The following is a 20,915-nucleotide window of genomic DNA, read 5'->3' as shown; positions in this document are numbered from 1 at the left end:
ATTCTCAAAACGAAGCTACATTAACGCCAAAGAGAGATATGAATCTATTTTCCCAAGTATTATTGGGAAAAATCAAAAAAAAAATCATCACGCGATATCTCAGAAACTTGACCTATGGCGAAAATTTCCTTTTGAGTTCTTAATATACTCACCAAGGGCTTTCATCCCCAAAAGGAATTTTTCACCCCCAGACTTTGAGTTCCATTTTGTGTCACAGTGTTATTAAACCAAAATATCTTTTTAAAAGTGGCACAACACATTTTGACATCACAAATAATTAAGAGGTGGATCGATATGGTCCTCTTCGCACTAAACTAAGTTTGGACCGATATAATTAAACTTCTATACCAAATTATAAAGCTCTATCTTAAAAAATTAAAGCTGTATCTTGGTTTCGACAGACCGACTGACATGACTATATGGACTCAGAATTTTATCCTGATCAAACATATCTATACTTTATAGGGTTACAAATAAGGATTTCAAGGCGTTACAAACGGAAAAACAAACTTAATATACCCTCCATACTATGGTGGCGGGTAAAAAAAATTGCATATCTCATCTATTTTTCAACCGAATTCATTGCTTTTTCCAATTCTCGAAAGCTTACTTACAAATAATAAATTAAATATTATAAAAGAAGAAATAAATTATACTGTTTGGTATCTTCTAAGCAGCCTCGAGCACGAGGAATAGCTTTTTCCTGTTTTTAATGCGTTTTTTACACCTCAACCACTATAACATAAATAAAATATAGCTTATTCGAAAGATATTAGCCGCCCATTTGCCGTTATAAAATAAAACAAGTAAAAAAGTATCAGTCAGCTTTGCTGACAGAGATATACCCTCAGCCTGTGTATATTGAAACATTTTTTTCCCAAAAATTTTAAAAATTTTGGATGTATGAATCGACAAAAATGTTGATTAGGATTAAAAATCAAAAGTTTTGCGGAGAAGATACTTAAAGGGATGGATCGACATTGAACATTATGGAAGTGGATCTCCATCCACTACATATGGTGCCATAGGGGGTTTTTACACCCTTCAGGCTGTTTGCCCAGGAAGTATGGACTTGCCTCTGAAAAAAATTTACCACCGGAATTGAGGCAGCGAATGCAAGTTGCTTCAACAAAAATCAACGTGATTCGATTGCAGGTCTTAAAGTGAACTTATCCGAAATTTTGTGTGGGAGGTACCGGATGGAGTGGACAAATGTAGTCCATATTTGAACCTGATCTATATCTTGTAGATATATTAGGATGTGTAACGTATGGACCAAATCGGCCACTCCCTTCAAGAGTTATCGTACGATCGATTTTTCCGAACATTTTTGAACTTTTGTGGGGGAGGTACATGAAGGAGTGGACCGATATGGCTTATCATCGAACTTAAACTATGTTTGGACAAAATATTACTAAGGTCAAACTTTGGACCGAATCGGCAGACCTGTTCGAGAGTTATTTTTCCCTCCAACCTCCTCACACGGTGTCATAAGGGGTTTTTTTGCAACTTTCAGGCTATTTTCTCAGGAAGTATGGACTTGCCCTTGATGAAACTTATACCGTCGTATGGAGGGCAGTGAATACAAGCTGCTAAAGCAAAAATCAAAGCGATTCGAGAGATGTTCCTAAACTGAACTTTTCCAAAATTTTGTGTGGGAGGTACCCGACGGAGTGGACCGATTGAGTCCATATTAAAACCTGATCTAAGTCTGGTACACGCTCCACGATGGGCAAAGTATGGACCAAATCGGTTGCACCCTTCAAGAGTTATCGTGCGTAAAAATTTTCCGAACTTTTGTGGGGGAGGTACCTTAAGGAGTGGACCGATATAGCTCATCTTCGAACTTAAACTAAATTTGGACAAAATATTACGAAAGCCAAAATTTGAATCGAATCGGTTCATGCCATCGAGAGTTATCGTGCGCTCCAGCCAGCCAGACAGACAGACAGACGGACGGACATTGCCTAATCGACTCCAAATTGTCTGAAACACATTTCGTCCAAACATACTTGGGGTCTAAAACCATTATTTCAATGAGGCACATTTTGCCCGTATGAAAGTGTATATACCCTTCATAGCCTAAAGGCTGAGGGTATAAAAAGTATCAGTCAGCTTTGCTGACAGAGATATACCCTCAGCCTGTGTATATTGAAAATTTTTTTTCCCAAAAAACGTATGAGAGTTTTAAAAATTTTGGATGTATGAACCGACAAAAATGTTGATTAGGATTAAATATCAAAAGTTTTGCGAAGGAGATACTTAAAGGAATGGATCGACATTGACCAAAAAATATGGACTTGCCTTGTTCGCTCAAAAAGTATGGACTTGCCCCTGAAAAAAATTTTACCATCGTAATTGAGGCAGCGAATGCAAGCTGCTTCAACAAAAATCAAAGTGATTTCATTGTAGGTCTTAACGTGAACTTATCCGAAATTTTGTGTGGGAGGTACCGGATGGAGTGGACAAATATACTCCATATTTGAACCTGATCTATATCTGGTAGATATATTAGGATAGACCAATACGGCCACTCCCTTCAAGAGTTACCGTACGAACAATTTTTCCGAAGGAAGTGGACCGATATGGCTTATCTTGAAACATAAACTATGTTTGGACAAAATATTACTAAGGCCAAATTTTGGACCGAATCGGCAGATCCGTTCCAGAGTTATCTTGCGCTCCACAAGGTGTCATAGGGGTTTTTTTGCAACTTCCAGGCTATTTTCTGAGGAAGTGTGGAGGGCAGTGAATATAAGTTGCTGAAACAAAAATCAAAGCGATTCGAGAGATGGCCCTAAACTGAACTTTTCCGAAATTTTGTGTGGGAGATACCCGAAGGAGTGGACCTATTGAGACCATATTGGAACCTCATATTACTCTGGTAGAAAGTTTACGCTATACAAAGTATGGACCAAATCTGTCTCTACCTTCAGGAGTTATCGTGCGCACAAACTTTCCGAACATTTTCGAACTTTTGTGGGGGAGGTACCGGAAGGAGTGGACCGATGTAGGTCATCTTCGAACTTAAACTAAGTTTGGCCAAAATATTACGAAAGCCAAAATTTGAACCGAATCGGTTCATCCGTTCGAGAGTTTTCGTGTGCTCCAGCCAGCAGGACAGACAGACAGACGGACGGACATGGCTAGATCGACTCCAAATTGTCTGAAACACATTTCGTCCAAACATACTTTGGGTCTAAAACCATTATTTCCATGAGACACATTTTCATCGTATCAAAGTGTATATACCCTCCTTAGCCTAAAGGCTGAGGGTATAAAGAATTATGTTTTTTTCTGTAATTTGTGTTGAAATAAGTAGGACTACTGTTTTTGATGTTACCCCACAAAAGCCATCCACAAAAATGGGTAGTGGAGAGGTAATAGTATTTAGCTGAAGGCAAATTCGACTGATTCTTCTTAATGTGTTTTTGGTTGGCATGCATTAAGAGTTTTATATGAGAGAAAAAAACTCAAAATCCCTATCACTTTATTACGTCGTATACCACACTAGCCACATGCAAATATCGCGAACACTGTGCCACCATTACCTCCTACATCGAACAATGACAATTTTCCACCAATAATCAAACAATCAAATACCTCAAATTATCTACAAAGTGGTTTTGTATCTCGAAAAAAATTCCTTAATTAAAAGACCAATACGTGAACAATTCGAATACCTCGGGTGCTACATTTTAAGGCATTTGAAATGTAAATGTGATGTTGCAACAAATTCCACAAAATTCGAAATGTTGCAAATCGAACAGAATTTATGGTTTACGTAAAAATGCTTACAGGTATTATTGGCAGCATCGGCATTACTTAGGCCAATCGAGGAGGTAGATGTTAGAAAAATATGAGCTTTTAATGAATCTTTGTTGTTCATCCATTATGCAGGCATCTATCTGCGTTTCATGTCTATGTCTCAATGTGACTTTTCTATGATTATTCTACTGCTGCTGCTTCTTCTTCTTTCAGGCGGGCTGGCATTTTGGTCGTCATCGCCATCATCATCCCGGAAAGAGTGACCAAAGTGTACAAAACCGTTTTTAATTTCTCCCCAGACAGAAGGTAAACAACGTTGCCAACATGTTGCGGTCATGTTAACCTTAAATTTAATTAACACACACTGGCGCACTTGCGCAACAGCCATAGCCACTAACGACGACGACCACAACGACATCTGACAATGTTGAACAATTAATTGGAAAAATATGCTGCATTTGAGGACAACTTGAGGTGAAGGAAGAAAAGTCTGAAGCTTTGAAAAGATGATCTGGGGAAAAGTCCCATAAAAGTGTCGAATGTTTTGAGTGGCCCGACAGGAAAATCCAATACTTTCTTGTTGTTCGGTCGCTCGTTCGATCGCTCACTGACCATTTGGGATTTATAATCAAATCAACACCAAAGCGAATAATGCCACCAACAAACAAACGGCCAGCGAACGTTTGGTAAGCATCGCCAACATCACCATTAAATCCTGGACGAATGAATGGACTGAGGATCACTGCTCACCACCACCAATGCTTGTGCCACTCTTTCTCTTTATTGCACTTATCATCTGCTGTTGCCTTGGATAAGGAAACTGAGGTGGTGATACGGAGACGAGCATTTGACACAAATGCCAATAGCCAACAAATATGGTACAGCTAGGCGACAATTGTTGTTGTTTTGTTTTTCAAATTCAGGAGACGGCGTCAAAACTGATGATGTTGATGATGACGATCGTGGTCTAGCTTTAGTGGTCTTCTGTCGCCTTCTGCGGTTTTGTCTGGGTTTGATCGTGGGGTTGGGGGAGTCAGGGGCGTAGTGAGGACATCCATTTTTATTTGAATAAAGGGGAAACATGGATCATCTGGATCATATATCCATCATGCGTACAATTTAACAAGGTCATTTGAATCTTCGTTATGTGGATCATGTGGATATTTTATCTACTTTATTTGGATCCTTTGGATCAATTATTCATCCACGTTACCATGATCATGTGGATAATTTATTCATGGTATCAGGATCATGTGAATAAGTTATCCAAGTAATCTGGATCATGTGTGTAACTTATCTACGTTATCTGAATCATGTTGATAATTTATCATTTTATTTGGTCTTGAGGATAATTTATCTACGTTATTTGGATCATATAGATAATTTATCTGAATCTTGTAAATATTTTATCCACGTCATCTGAATCATGTGGAAATTTAAATTCATGTAGAAATTTATCCACGTTATCTGGGTGGAAATTTATCTATCTCAAATGGAACTTAAGGATAATTAACCTAGATAATCTAGGTCATGTGGATAATTTATCTACGTTATCTGTATCAGTTGAATCTGGAACATGCGGATAATTTACCTACGTTATGTGGGTCATGTGGATAATTTATCTGCGTTATCTGGATCATGTGGAAATTTATATACATCATATAGATCATAAAAATAATTTATCTAAATTATCTGGGTCATGTGGACAACTTTTCTACGTTATCTGTATCATTTGAATGATTTATCCACGCCATTTTGAATATGTGGATAATTTATCTACCTTATCTGTGTCATGTGGTTAATTTATCCACATCATTTGAATTCAGATAATTTATCTGAATCATGTGGAGATTTAAATTCATGTAGACATTTATCCACGTTATCATGTGGATATTTATCCATCTCAAATAGATATTATCTTGTGGATAATTTATCTACGTTATCTTGGGCATGTGGGTAATTTACCTACGTTATCTGGAACATGCAGATAATTTATCTACGTTATCTGGAGCATGTAGATAATTTACGTTATCTGAATCATGTTGAAAATTATATACTTCATTTGGATCATACAAATAATTTATCAAGAATATCTAGGTCTTGTGGATAATTTATCTTCGTTATCTGCATCAGTTGAATGATATATCCTCGTTATCTGACACATCTAGATAAGTTATCTAAGTTATAAAAATCGTGTGGATACCATTATCTTAATCATGTGGACAATTTATCTACGTTATCTGGATAAGTTCGTTGATTTATCCACGTTATATGCAATATGTGGATAATTTATCTACGTTATTTCGGTCATGTGGATCAATTATCTAAGTTATCTGAATCATGTGGAAATTTATCCACATCATATAAATCATACCGATAATTTTTCTAGATTATCTGGGTCAATTGGTTAACTTATCTAAGTTTTCTGTATCAGTTGAATGATATATACACGTTTTCTGGAAAATGTGGTTATCCACATCATAAGATCATACGGATAATTTATCTATGTTATCTGGATCATGTGGATAATTTATCTATGTTATCTGAATCAGTTGAATGATTTAGCCATGTTATCTGAATCATGTGGAAAATTTACCTACGTTATCTGGATCATGTGTAAATTTATCCGCATTATATGGATCGTACGGAAAATTTATCTAGATTAGCTCTTTGGATCAGTTGAATGATTTATCTACATTATCTGAGTCATGTGGAGAATTTACCTACGTTATCTGGATCATGTGGAAATTTATCAACATCATATGGATCATACGGATAATTTTACTAGATTATCTGGGTCAAGTGGATAACTTATCTACGTTATCAGCATCAGTTGAATGATTTATCCACGTTATCTGGAACATGTAGATAATTTATCTAAGTTATAAAAATCGTGTGGGTAATTGATCTCCATTATCTTAATCTTGTGGGCAATTTATCCACACTGTAGGATCCACGTTATCTGGAAAATATGGATAATTGATCTACGCTACCTGGATCATGTGGAAATTTTTCTACATCATCTGGAAAATCATAGGATCATACCGATAATTTATCCACATTATCTGGATCATGTGGATATTTTGCCTACGTTGTCTGAATCAGTTTAATGATTTATCCACTTTATCTGAAACATGCGGATAATTTATCTACGTTATCTGAGTCATGTGGATAGTTTACCTACGCTATCTGGATCATGTGGAAATGTATCCACATTTAATGGATCATACGGATAATTTATCTAGATTATATATCTGGATCAGTTAATGATTTATCACGTTATCTGGAACATGTGGATAATTTACCTACGTTATCTGGATCATGTGGACATTTATCAACATCATATGGATCACACGGATAATTTTTCTAGATTATCTGGGTCAAGTGGATAACTTATCTACGTTATCTATACCAGATGAATGATTTATCCACGTTTTATGGAAAATGTGGATAGTGTATCTATGTTATCTGGGTCATGTGGATAATTTGTGTGAGTTTTCTGAATCATGTGGATAATATATCTACGTTATCTGGATCAGTCGGGTGATTTATACACGTTAAATGGAATATATGGATAATTTATCTACGTTATCTGGATCATTCGGATAATTTATCTATTTATCTAAGTTATCTGGATCAATTGGATGGTTTATCCACTAGATCTGGAATGTGTGGATAATTTATCTATCTTATATGGGTCATGTGGATGATTTATCCACATCCTATGGATTTTACGAACAATTTATCTAGATTATCTGGGTCATGTGGATAATTTACCTACGTTATCTGAATCAGTTGAATGATTTATCCACGTCATCTGGAACCTGTTTACGTTTTATGCATCATGTCGATAATGTATGTACATGATGTGTATCATGTGGATAATTTATCTACGTTATCTGGAATAGTTAAATGAATTATCACGTTATCTGGAACATGTGGATAGTTTATCTACGTTATCTGGGTCATGGTGATAATTTACATACGTTATCTGGATCAAGTGGATAATTTATCTGAGTTTTCTGAATCATGTGGATAATTTATGTTCGTTATCTGGATCATGTACATAGATATTAATATTTACTATCTGACTCATATGGATAATTTAACTACGTTATCTGGATCTGTTGGATGATTTACCTACAATGTCTGAATGACGCGTATAGTTTATCCAGGTTATGTCAAACATGTGGATAATTTATCTACGTTGTCGGGATCTGGATTTTTATGCATATTATCTGGATCACGCGGATAACTTATCTATGTTATCTGAAAAATTTTGGTAATTAATCGCTTTATTTAATGTTGTGGATAATTCATATATGATTTATCCCATTATCTGGAACATGTTGACAGTTTATCTACGTTATATGGGTCATGTGGATAATAAGTCTACGTTATCTGCAAAATGTGGATAGTCTTTCTACGTTACCTGGCCCGTGTGGATAATTTATTTGAGTTTTCTGAATCATGTGAATAGTTTATCTACTTTATCTGTATCAGTTGGATAATTTTTCCACGTTATCTGGAACGCTTCGATAATGTACTTACGTTATCTGGGTGTTTTGGATAATTTATCTACGTCATCTGGATCATGTCGCCTATATATCCATGCTATGCTGATCAAGTGAATAATTTATGTACGTCATCTGGGTCATGTTGATAAAGTATCCACGTTATCTGAATCTCATGGATACGTTATCTGCACTACCTTTATAAAGTAGAAATTGTATCCAAGTAAACCGGATCATAATATCAAACTCATGTAGATATCGAGATAAAATCACCCCAAAATATCCTCTCAAGTGATCCTGTCACTGTCTGTCACTTACCAATTCTCCGCTACGCTATGGAATGGAAAACTGCCAATAAAATGTTTTGCAACTAATGTGGATTAAAGATTACCACCATCAGCGAAAGAAAACTTATATTTTCATGGCCATATTTGGATGATATGATGATGCGCACGCGCATTGAGCTGCATTGATTACGTGCCACAATGATCTCTATATGGTCAGGACATACGTCGTAACGAAGACGACATGCATACATACTTAGATAGCGCTTAGCTGGGAGAAATAGCAACAAGGTATGAGTAACATACTTCCACAAAGCGAAATCATACACCCGTGTATTGTTTTACCCTGTTCGGAAAACAAAAATGTTGTTAGGGGTTACCTGATGGTTGATGCTGTAAGAAATTGCTTTCATTTGTGTGAGTGTAATAACAATTCATCTGTGTGTACGCATTAGCCCCCAATATACTTACCCATATATGCACGTATTCGACTGCCTGTCTGACGCTTTACCATTTCTATCTTTTCATGGATATTTGCTTCACACTTCAATCCATAATGATGTGAGGAGCATTGTTGGTTTCTTTAAGGTCTGCCTAAAGGTTTCTTCTTCGTCCTCCTCCCTGGTGTAGTGCAATAAGTGATGTGCTAAAAGACAATTGTTGTTATATGTCATGTTTTAGCATGTTTCGTTACTGTTGTCGCATACGTTTCAGTTCAGCAGCGTAACATGTTGTCCACTGGGTTGTTTTTGTGTTTTTCTCCTTTATTTTTTGTTGGTCATCATATTAGCCAGCAACAAGCAACCTCCTCTTAGAAGTGATGTGATGAATAAACCCATGAATGTACATCCCAATAAAGGTTAGAAACTTAATTGCAGACGCCACACGTTTTCTCGTGTATTTGTAGGAAATGTTTGTTGAAGTTTGTCATTTGTGTAGTTGTTGTTGTTGTCCGTTGCACCGATATTGTGTTATGTATTCAATTCCATTGTTATTTCAATTCAGTTCGGTATTTGAAAAAAGTAAGGGTTTGTGATAAGTTGGTCTTACCCTACACAAATGCAGTCATTGGTAAAAATTTTATGCAGACAGTGATAAAAATAGGCCTTTGGAATTAACTAGGTACAATATTACTCGTTGAGGACCACTCTGTAGCCGGAGATGAAAATATCTCGTTCCTTCATTTGAGTTTCTCCCACATTGATGTCTACCTAGCGTATGAGTTTAACTTGCTGGCGAATATGAATTCGATAATACAACTTTTACCGAAACAAATTACTTATCTTTCTTTTTGATATGAGCAGAACATCACGGCCCTGCTGTACTAACTTCTACTAAGAAAGGCCACAACCATGCAGTGAATCACCTAGCAGACTTTTCTTTCCTTCACTATGGACATGACCAACCACTTACGTCAACTATATAAGGCTAATTTTGATCAGAAACTTAATTTTCTTCCTTTTAATTTGACAAAAATGGAAGGTTTCCTCTGGAATGGAATTGATTTCCTGGCACGATGGTTTTTCGCTCTACTCTACTCGGAATTCTGTGTCCCTCAAACAGGGACGAGAAAGACTTCTTTCATATCAATGAGTGAGTCCGATTGAAATTGGGTCAATGATATGAGACCTAGTTTTTATTGCCGAGTCCGAACGGCGTAAAATGACTGAAATACTCAGGAAATGTTGGCAACATTACACTGACGCGAATTTTTCCACCATTGAAAATGAGATGTTGTCTGACCTGGGAATCGAACTGTAATATGTTCACTTACATTAATTACAATCACACAACACCAATGTTCACATAAGGCACGCAGTACAACAGAATTACTGCATTAAGCTGCAACTCCGTACAATAGTCCTAAAAGCGAGAACACAATGGCTTTTTGTGCTTATTTTTTCCGCCTCGCTTTAAAGCGCAAAAGTGAAATCGACTGTTTTCAATAGGACAGACCACAACGAAGCGAGGCTTCAGGCCACAAAGTTGGCTTCGTTTGTATCAATTTGATATAAACACGTGCTCAATCTGAAAAATAGAATTTGGCTGTAATTTTTATGTTCGGTACTAATTATTTACGAACAATTCATATTAAAAAAATTGAATATGTTTATAGCGCCCATGAATTTTACGCTTCGATGTGTGATACCAAGAAATAAGCGACCTAGTGAAGAAATAAGCTAAGAGCTGACTGTGTTCTCACCTTAAGTGTTAAGAGGAGTAATTCCCATTTACCCTGTATCATAGCTGACTGAAGTATTTAGAAGGAGATGAATGGGAGCTTAGTACTATATGGGACTTTTCAAACATATTGTAAATATTTCTCGCTTAAATAATGGAGAGTCATCCAATCTTTTTTTGGAAGGCTACCCATTAACTTGTGATGGCCAACAAATATACCCTGGAGCACCGACGTACGCAGGGGGGGGGCACGGGGGGCCCGGGCCCCCCCCGAAATGGTTTGGTCGAACAAAATTTGTTAAGCTGCTGTAACTAGTTATTATATTTTTTTCTCATAAAAATGTTTGTATTTTTGGAGATTTCAAATTAAAACTTATATTTTCTTAAGTTTCTGAACAGAAAATGTACATCATTAACAAGTTTTGTAAGAAAATATTAAAAAAAAAATTTTGTTTGTATGCTGTTTTTGAGAGAGACTTCCAATGAAATCTGAATTACTTCTTCATGTCATATCATTCCACTATCAAGTGCGAATTCCTTAATGAATATACTCCAAGTTTATGTCATATTCGAACTATATAGAGCTCTCGAGGCTTAAAACTCATCCTGTAACAACAAAAATAACGAGTTCAGTTTTGTGGGAATGTCCACTGGTCCCAACCTGCGACAAAAATCGATATCAGCAAATCTCTGCGACAATTTAGCAAGTTTTCTCTAAACATATTATATTTTAGTATTCCAGCACTGTTTTTGTAATTTATAACAGTATTTAACAAAACAATACAGAAGAAGTTGACATTTGCGTATAATCTCTTAGAAACATTAAAAACATCAGTAAGGTTGTGACTTCTTACAAGGCAAGTAACTCAAAATTGAAAGGATAAAATTATTTTTTTTTTGCGAAATGGAAGTTTTAGTACAAGGTTTTCTAATTACTTTTACATAAAAAATTGTACACATTATTCGCATAAAATGTGCTGGAAATCACATTTTTATAATACTTTCTTGTGGGTTTTTTTCCAAGTCCGAAAAAAGGTTTTTGATCATTGAGAACTTCAAATGGCAAATTACAACCAATTTGGGCCGAAAATTTTGATAATATCTTCAAGATACCTGAAAACGGGAGGTATCGTAATATGAGAGCTATACCGAAACCTGGACCTAAGACCACAATTTTTGGCGCAGAAGGTTTTTGACCATTGGGAACCCTAAATACCAAAGTACAGCCAATTAGGGCCGAAAATGTAGATAAAGGCTTCAAAATACCTAAAATCGGGTGGTACCGCTACATGGGGGCTATAGGAAAAACTGGGCCCATATTGATGATGTTTTGGCTAAAGTATTTTTTTACTTATTTTTAGCATATACTGAAAAAATCAGATTGATCCGACGATTATAAATATTTTTGTCGCACCTTTCCATACAACTGGGACCGCTGTGGAATGGAAGTATATGAAAAAATGTCTATTGGATATAATGTATGAAGGGTCGGTCCTTCGTGGACTACATCTTGAAAGCGAATTAGAAATTTGTTTTACTGCCATCGCCAAATTTTTCTTATTCTATTTTAAACAAATTTGCTGCTAAACAGTATGAGAAAATAATGAAGACAAATGAATTTTTGTGCGTGAGTTGTTTTTTTTCCTTATCATCACCGAAGTTTAATTTTAGCCTCAGACTTTAAGGTTACGAGATTATATACACTAGAATACGAGGTCTCATCAAAATAATGCTTTTAGACTCCACATAAATATGTTTGGAGATGATGGAAGTATTTACCACCGTCCATCCGTCTGTATCTCTGTTTGTCTGGCAGGTTGGAACTCATGATAACTGTCGAACGGATCAACCGATTTGGTCCAAGTTATGGATCTCGTAATGTTTTGTCCCAATTAAATTTAAGTCATAGCGGTACCTCCGTCATAAAAGTTCAACAATTTTTAATAAAATGGTCGAAGGGACTAACCGATTCGGTCTAAAATGGAACCTAATATGGACTATCTCGGTCCACTCGGAAAATTACTTCCAAAAGTACATCAAGTTCCAAGAGAATAAGTTTGGACAACATCTTCAGGTCACTCATACAAGTCTAACATAACTGCAGTTTAAAGACTGTTCGAGGATCCTTTGGACATTTTGTAGTCTTGTTTACAGCGATATCCTATTTTTCGTGGACAAGTTCATGCTTCCTGACAAAGCTCTCAATGCTACGGTGACCAACTAAAATAGCTTATGGACGCGGTAACTATCGAGAGAAGTGTCTCTCAAAATAAGATCCATTTCTAAAATGAATTAGCTTATTATTAGCGAATAATTAAGTGGGGTTCAATAAGGATCGATTGTTATTTGTCAAAACTATATAGAACTAAGTCCATCAAAGTGTTTGTCATCGAGTCCAAAAACTTCTAATCGTACAATTAAGAAAAAAAATATAATGCTTCTTTTTTAACATTATATTAAAAGTAAAAAAATAATCCTCAATCATAGTACGGTTACACTATAGTTTTATGCCGGGTAAACCAACTTCGAGAGGATTTATTTGACGTTTGCTTAATGGAATTGACATTTGAAATCCAAACCCACTTGGTTAATCCGGTTAAGTGTAACCGGGGTATCAGACTCTATCTCTTCCGGTAAATAACACTATGCAGCATTTTTAAGGTAATCTTGTGCAAACAATTTGAAGTGAGGATTTTTTGAAAGTACACACCCAAAGTACAAAAGCCCTAGTTGCGTTTTGTTGAGTCAGATCTAGCTTGGATTTTATGGCCCCCTCTAAACGTTGTTAATTATCGACTTTTTAAAGCAACACGGGGATATGTCCCTGAAACCAATGCAAATCTTCTTCTGACCTCTGACGCAAATTTGTAGATAAGGATCAGAATAAAATACTTGGACAAATATTGAACTGGAAAAACTACAATTATTACCTCAAATTTTATAATATTTCTAAAAATTTTAAAAAAATTATATAATTTGTATAGATTTCGCACCATATCTCCATAACTGTTAATTTTTTCTTAATGTTTTCATTTGGAAACATAGCAACGACAACGGCAGCCGATATTCTTCAAAATTAGGCTAAGATCCTAGATATTATGAATTCTTTCTATTGAATTTATATACTTTGTACCAATATTTCATATAAAATTCGAAAAATCGAACATGTAGAATGGAATATGTGCCAAAATTTTCCTGCCCATCGGACCAAAATTTACGGAGATATTAGCTTTCGAAGGGAAACATTTATTGTGTTCTGTATGTAGCATAGAATCTAAAAACGTCTTTTCCTTTGAAACTTTTAAAAGCGGTGTCCACTGTAGCTCGAAAACGGATGCTCCGGTCTTTATATATTTTTTGGGACTATTATACACATAAACCATGTGCTTAACCGAGAGAGTCTTTAAAAAACTGCTGACGGAGTCCGTTTTTATACCCTCCACCATATGGAGGGTATAATTAAATTTGTCATTCCGTTTGTAACACATCGAAATATTCGTCGGAGACCCTATAAAGTATATATATTATTGATCAGCATAAAATTCTATGTCGATTTGACCATGTCCGTCTGTCCGTCCGTCCGTCCGTCCGTCAGTCCGTCCGTCTGTCTGTCTGTTGAAATCAAGATACAGCTCGCAATTTTAAAGATAGAATTGGTACAGAAGTTTTTATTACTTGCAGGATGGTTGGTATTGAAAATGGGATATATCGGTCCACGTTTTGATATAGCCCCCATAGAACGGTACCTCCCGATTTTCGGTATTTTTAAGGTTTTAGCTTCATTATCCTACCAAAATGGCTGAAATTTGGTACAAAGTCCTTCGGGGTATAAAACTTTCCTCCAGAATTTGGTCGGTATCGGTCCACACCTTCATATAGCCCCCATAGAACGGTACCTTCCGATTTTCGGTATTTTTAAGGTTTTAGCTTCATTATCCTACCGAAATGGCTAAAATTTGGTACGTAGTCTTCTTTAGGGGTATAAAACTTTGCCCCAGAATTTTGTCGGTATCGGTCCACAACTTCATATAGCCCCCATAGAACAGTACCTCCCGATTTTCGGTATTTTGAAGGTTTTAGCTTCATTACCCAACCAAAATGGTTGAAACTTGGAACTTAGTCTACGTTGGTGGTATAAAACTTTCCCCCAGAACTTTGTCGGTATCGGTCCATGCCTTCATATAGCCCCATAGAACGGTACCTCCCGATTTTCGTAATACTGAAGATTGTGACGTCAATATCCAACCGAAATTGCTGAAATTCGTTATTTCGTCTTCCAAGAGTTATAAAATATTCCAGAAGAGTATTATCAGTATAGGTCCACGTCTTCCTATATCCCCATAGAAGTGTACTTCTTGATTTTCGGTATTTTTTAAGTTTTAGCCACATTCTCTTACCGAAATATAGGAAATTTGGTATTTAGTCTTCTTTGAGCCTAAAAACTTTCCGTCAGAAATTTGTCGGTATAGATCGACGTTTTGAAATAGCCACCATAGAATGGTGCCTCACAATGTTTTACCGAAATTGCTGAAATTTAGTATTAAGTCTTCTTCATACACGAAAGGAAACTAATTATTCCATTTTACTTCAATACAACTTGTGGTGGAGGGTATAACAAGTTCGGCCCGGCCGAACTTAACGCCGTTCTTACTTGTTTTAAATCGAAATTTTGATTTTAACTGTTCAAAATTTTCAAAAATTGATTTTTTTAATTCCGTTTCGATAATGGACACGATTATTAGGTTCGTAATGATCCCACAAAAATATATGCTGATCGGTTTATTCTTTTTCGAACTACAGTGGGTACCACAAACTGCTTTAGTAAAAACAGTGCATTATAGGCGGGCATTTGTCAGAAAGATTATACAAAAAAAGTTAGAAGGTAACTCAAGGTTTTAAAGGTTTCTTATAAAAAATTCATGAAAATGGCTTTTCTGATACTTATAAGTGGCCATAACCCCTTAAAATAGCTTAACGTAACGCTACACAACATTTAAATTTTTCAAGATTTTTGGCCAAGTTGGGCCCCCCCCGAAATGAAATCCTGCGTACGTCCCTGCCCTGGAGGTTCGGTTCACTGTATCAAAGAATCTTTGAGTCGATGTTTCATAGGATTTTTGGAGCGAACTCGCTCGTATCTCTTGTACACACAGAAAAATATATGTTAGAAATTTGTTTGGATCCAAACAAATATTTGTTTGGGACTGATTACAAACAAATATATGTTTGGATCCAAACAAATATATGTATGCAACATGTTGTAACATATCTCAATTTTATTTGTTTGGGTACCAACATATTTTTCATGTTAGAACATATTTGTTATGGGTGGAGAGAGGATTTTGTCAAAGAGAGTAACAACAGGGCTCTGGCGGCTGCGGAATGCTGTTTTATAATAAAGAACTGTGTGGATGGTGTAATATGGGACGCAGAAGCTTTGGCGATGTGTATGCGGTAAAACACGTGTGTTTCGTGCTTTTGTGTATTTAACCAACGTAGCAAGCGAAGAGGGAAAGAAAAAAATTTATTAATTATGTTGTTTCTTTTTATACCCTCAGCCTTTAGGCTAGAAAGGGTATACATATACACTTTCATACGGACAAAATGTGCCTCATCGAAATGATGGTTTTAGACCCCAAGTATGTTTGGACGAAATGTGTTTCAGACAATTTGGAGTTGATTTAGCAATGTCCGTCCGTCTGTCTGTCTGGCTGGTACGCACGATAACTCTCAAACGGATAAACCGATTCGGTTCAAATTTTGGCTTTCGTCCACTCCTTCCGGTACCTTCCCCACAAAAGTTCGGATGTGTTCGGAAAATTTGTGAGCACGATAACTCTTGAAGGAAATAACCGATTTGGTCCATGCTTTGCACATCGTGAAGTTTCTACCAGACTTAGATGAGGTTCCAATATGGACTCAATCGGTCCACTCCTTCGGGTACCTCCCACACAAAATTTCGGAAAAGTTGAGTTTAGGACCTGTTCACGAATCGTTTTGATTTTTGTTGTAAAGACTTGTATTCACTGTCCCCTATACAACGGTATAAGTTCCATCAGGGGCAAGTCCATACTTCTTGAAAAAATAGCCTGAAAAAAGACCTATGACACCGTGTCTAGTGGTTGGAGCGCAATATAACTCTCGAACGGATGAACCAATTCGGTCCAAAATAAATCGCGATTTAATTCACATTTTTAGGGATTCTTTAGGTTTTCAAGATTTTGTTTGGAAACCGCGAGCCCTATGTAAATGTGCATAAAGAAAATGTTGTAGCTGTGAAAATTCTCCACCAGATTGAACTTTATGATATTTTCGTAGGTTTTACCGTTTTTGAGATACAAAAGTTCAAATTGAGACAATGCACTGACTGTATCGCCTCTCCTTTAAGTTACTCCGGAAATCCCCAAACAATTGTTAGTCACCTACGAAAATCTGTGTGAGATTGATTTACATGGATGATTACTTGATTGTCATGAATGAAGCTGAAGGGCAGACAAGTCCTTAATATTCTATGCCTTGATTATGTACTTACTGTGACGACGAAAGTGACTACTTTCGTTTTTGCCCACACATTATATTGTCATACTGCTGAATTGTTATTATATAATTATTATTGGATATATGGATTATAAATAAACATGTATTAAATTATTCGATTTCCTACCCCTGTCGAACCTTAGGGTAACTGGCCGACAAAACCAAGGCCACGAAGGAGTAATATGTGGTACCTATTACCAGAAGGTGATAGGCTCTATAAAAACGCCCTTCCTTCTATGGCGTCCATAGCCCTTGGATTCTCCCACCTAGAACTCTGCCCTCGGGCCTTACCCTCTGTGGCGTCAGTAGCCCTTGGATTCTCCCACCTAGAACTCCGCCCTCGCGCCTTACCCTCTGTGGCGTCCGTAGCCCATGGGTTCCCCCACCTAGAACTCTACCCTCGCGCCATACCTTGTGTGTCGTCCGTAGCCCTTGGGTCCCCCACCGATAACTCTGACCTTGCGCTTAACCCTCTGTGGTGTCCGTAACCCTTGGGACCTCGGTTTAGAATTGCATTTCGTGTTTAACCATCTGTGGTGTTCGTAGCCCTAGGGACCCCAATATAGATCTCGGCCTCGCGCTTAACCCTTTGTGGTGTTCGTAGCCCTTCACGTTTAACACCTCTTAGAAGCTGTTTCCGTTAAGTCGCTTAGGTTCAACCTCTTCCATTACCCCTGGTGTCAGACCACCGCCGTCATACGTACAACCCAGTGGAGTACGTAATCAGGTATCCGCTAACAACCGACAGTAAGGAGTACTGAACCAGGTCTCCTTCGAACCTCACCAGAAGAACTTATCCAGGTCTCCGTGAGCAGCCGGACAATAAAGAGGATTTAGCCAATCCTTCCCGTACGTCGATAGGAGTAATTATCTAGGTCTCCACGAACAGCAGGACAATAAGGAGTCCAAGGGGCGTGCCGACGCCGAATCACTATTTAAGATCCGATCCTTGTCAGAGACAAACTACAATCAAAACCCTAATAAAACTAGAACTTTGATTAAAGCCCAAATAATCGTGTGTTGTTACTGTCTCGGTCATTATGAGATATATTTCTGTGACAGACTCTGGTCCCGCACAAACTATTCAAGCTATAGAGAGGGAACTTGTCGTTACATTACTTAGCTGGACCATTACAGAACATTTGTTCCATAAGCCGAACTAAGACAAGATCTCCAATTCTCTCTATTTGATGCTTCGCTTTTTGGAATACCACGCCTTGTCATCTCTTCTTCCACATGTTTGCTCCATCGAAGCCGTGGCCTGCCAGTTCTGCATGCACCACCGTGTGGGATGTATTTATATACCATTTTAGCGGGTTCATCATCGCTCATTCATATGATTTGGCCTAGCCAACGCTATCGTTGCGTCCCAATGCGTTTTCCTACACTGGTGTCGTTGTATAGCAGATACAGCTCGTGGTTCATTCGACATCGATATTTACCGGCAACGCAGATTGGTCGGTGTGGGACGTGTTCATACACCTTTTTAGCGGGTTCATCATCGCTCATTCTTATGATTTGGCCTAGCCAAATGCGTTTACCTAGACTGGTGTCGTTGTATAGCAGATTCAGCTCGTGGTTCATTCGACATTCGGAGAATTTTTCTCGCAAACATACCAAGTACTGCCTTGCGCAAGTACCCAGGCTTCGGAACCACACATCAGTACGGGTGGTATCAGTGTTTTGTAAAGCGTTATTTTTGTTTGACGAGATGTGTCCTCTATATGTTTTATATTTCCCTGCAAGGATTAATAATAAAATAAAAATTTAACATTTAAAACAATAAATCTGACATTAGTCTGAATTTCTTTATAAATAATAAATATAATGATAATCATCATTGCGTTTTTTAAAAGGGTTTTTAAATGGTCGACCTTGACCATTTTATAATTCATGTGAAATGATCGTAGCACAATTTCGTTACGCTCATCTGGAAGCTGGGCAGTTGGCGTTGTTGCTGGTAGTATTAATTATGCAGTCAGTACACGTTCATTTCGAGAATCACAAAACTTTGTAAACTTTTGTCATCACACCATATCAGTGCGACAATTTCCCATGAAGTCTTTTTACGCATGATGAAGATCCTTAAGAGACGGCTACTACGCCATGGCACATACATACATGTGTATATTATGACGTTGTTGGGGGTTATAAATTGTTAACTAGTTCTACTTGAAAACGATAAAAAACCCATTGTCACCTTAAATAATCTAGCAAATCATTTAAAATAACCCATTAAACTGCCCACCCCCCAACAAACTCTAATGAATATGGCCCACACATGATCACATTCCTGTTGCTAGTTCGCTCGTGATGTTAGCACAGATCGTTGGCATTTCGAGATATTAAATATCCTTTGTTTACAACATAATTAATAAAAATATAAAAATAGTGTGCAGTGGACGGACGGCTAGCCACGCACGTATCTAGAACTCATAAACTATATTGACCATACCAAGGCACACACAAACATACACTGTCTGTTCGAACGTTCGTTCGTCTCTCTACATGGCCAGAACATTGGAATTGTGTAAACTAAAGCCAGAAACATGGAACATGACTTTTAGTTTTGAGTTAATAAACTCAACTTTAATAAAATCATTTGTCAACTTTCATAAAGTCCAACAACATGCATGTCATGAATGAAGCTGAAGCTCGGCACAGTCTAGACTAACGACGCGTTATGGTGATGTTGGCTGTAGGGAGGGAGGGAAGGAGGCAGGCAGGTTGTTTGCTTATTGCAACGGCGACATCTACAATACTAGAAAATCGCGTGACTAATTCGCCAATAATCCTAAAGCAGTCTTTAAACGGCCATATTAAGTCTTAACAACAGCCACCGTCATCAATAGCAGCAGCAGCAACAGCCGTGGTTTCAGCAACTTTATTTGTGGCATGGCTGCAAGAATTCGCTCAGATCACCACTGCCAGCAAGCAATACTAGACATATTTTTGTTGTAGTATTTTTAGTCCAATAAAAATACTAATCGAAGAAGATGATGATTAAAACAACAAACAGAGGTCAACAAATTGTAACCAAATACTTGCCTCTAAGTTATGCTGCAACATCCTGATGATAACCAACCGACCACCACATTCCCTGCTTTGTTTCTCAATGATCAGACAGCAATTGAGCTGAAGTTAGTCGGATAACATGGAAACAGTGGTTGTGGGAAGAAATTATTCTTCAAAAAGGACTATTTCAGAAGGAAGGAAGTCTTATTGAACAGATAATCAAAAAAGGCTCACTAAGCAAAAAAGGCTCTGATAAGCTGAAAGGAGTCTTTATTAGGGTTATGACTTTTTTTACAACCTCATATCCCTGTATCATAGAGTGATGAGTTTTGCCATAAGATTACATAAAATCATAATTATAAGGTGATTCGGTGAAAAAACCCTCACGCACAAAATGATTTTAAAATTTGAATTTATCAAAATTATGGACAATTTTTTTAAGTCACTTTAAGCAGATATACAATTGAAAATAAACTTTAGAGTCACATGAGATAATTAAAATAACATAACATCGTAAAAATGTCGTAAACGCTTTTATTTAAAAATACCATTTTTTAACAAAAAACAAAAAATTAAAAATTTTTTCAAAGTGGTTTGTATATGACCTTTTTCAATA

The sequence above is a fragment of the Musca autumnalis genome, unplaced genomic scaffold (genome assembly GCF_047663935.1).
Source record: "Musca autumnalis isolate F117 unplaced genomic scaffold, ASM4766393v1 scaffold_2, whole genome shotgun sequence".
NCBI classification, from domain to species: Eukaryota; Metazoa; Arthropoda; class Insecta; order Diptera; family Muscidae; genus Musca; species Musca autumnalis.
Note: the sequence above shows the minus strand (reverse complement) of the source record.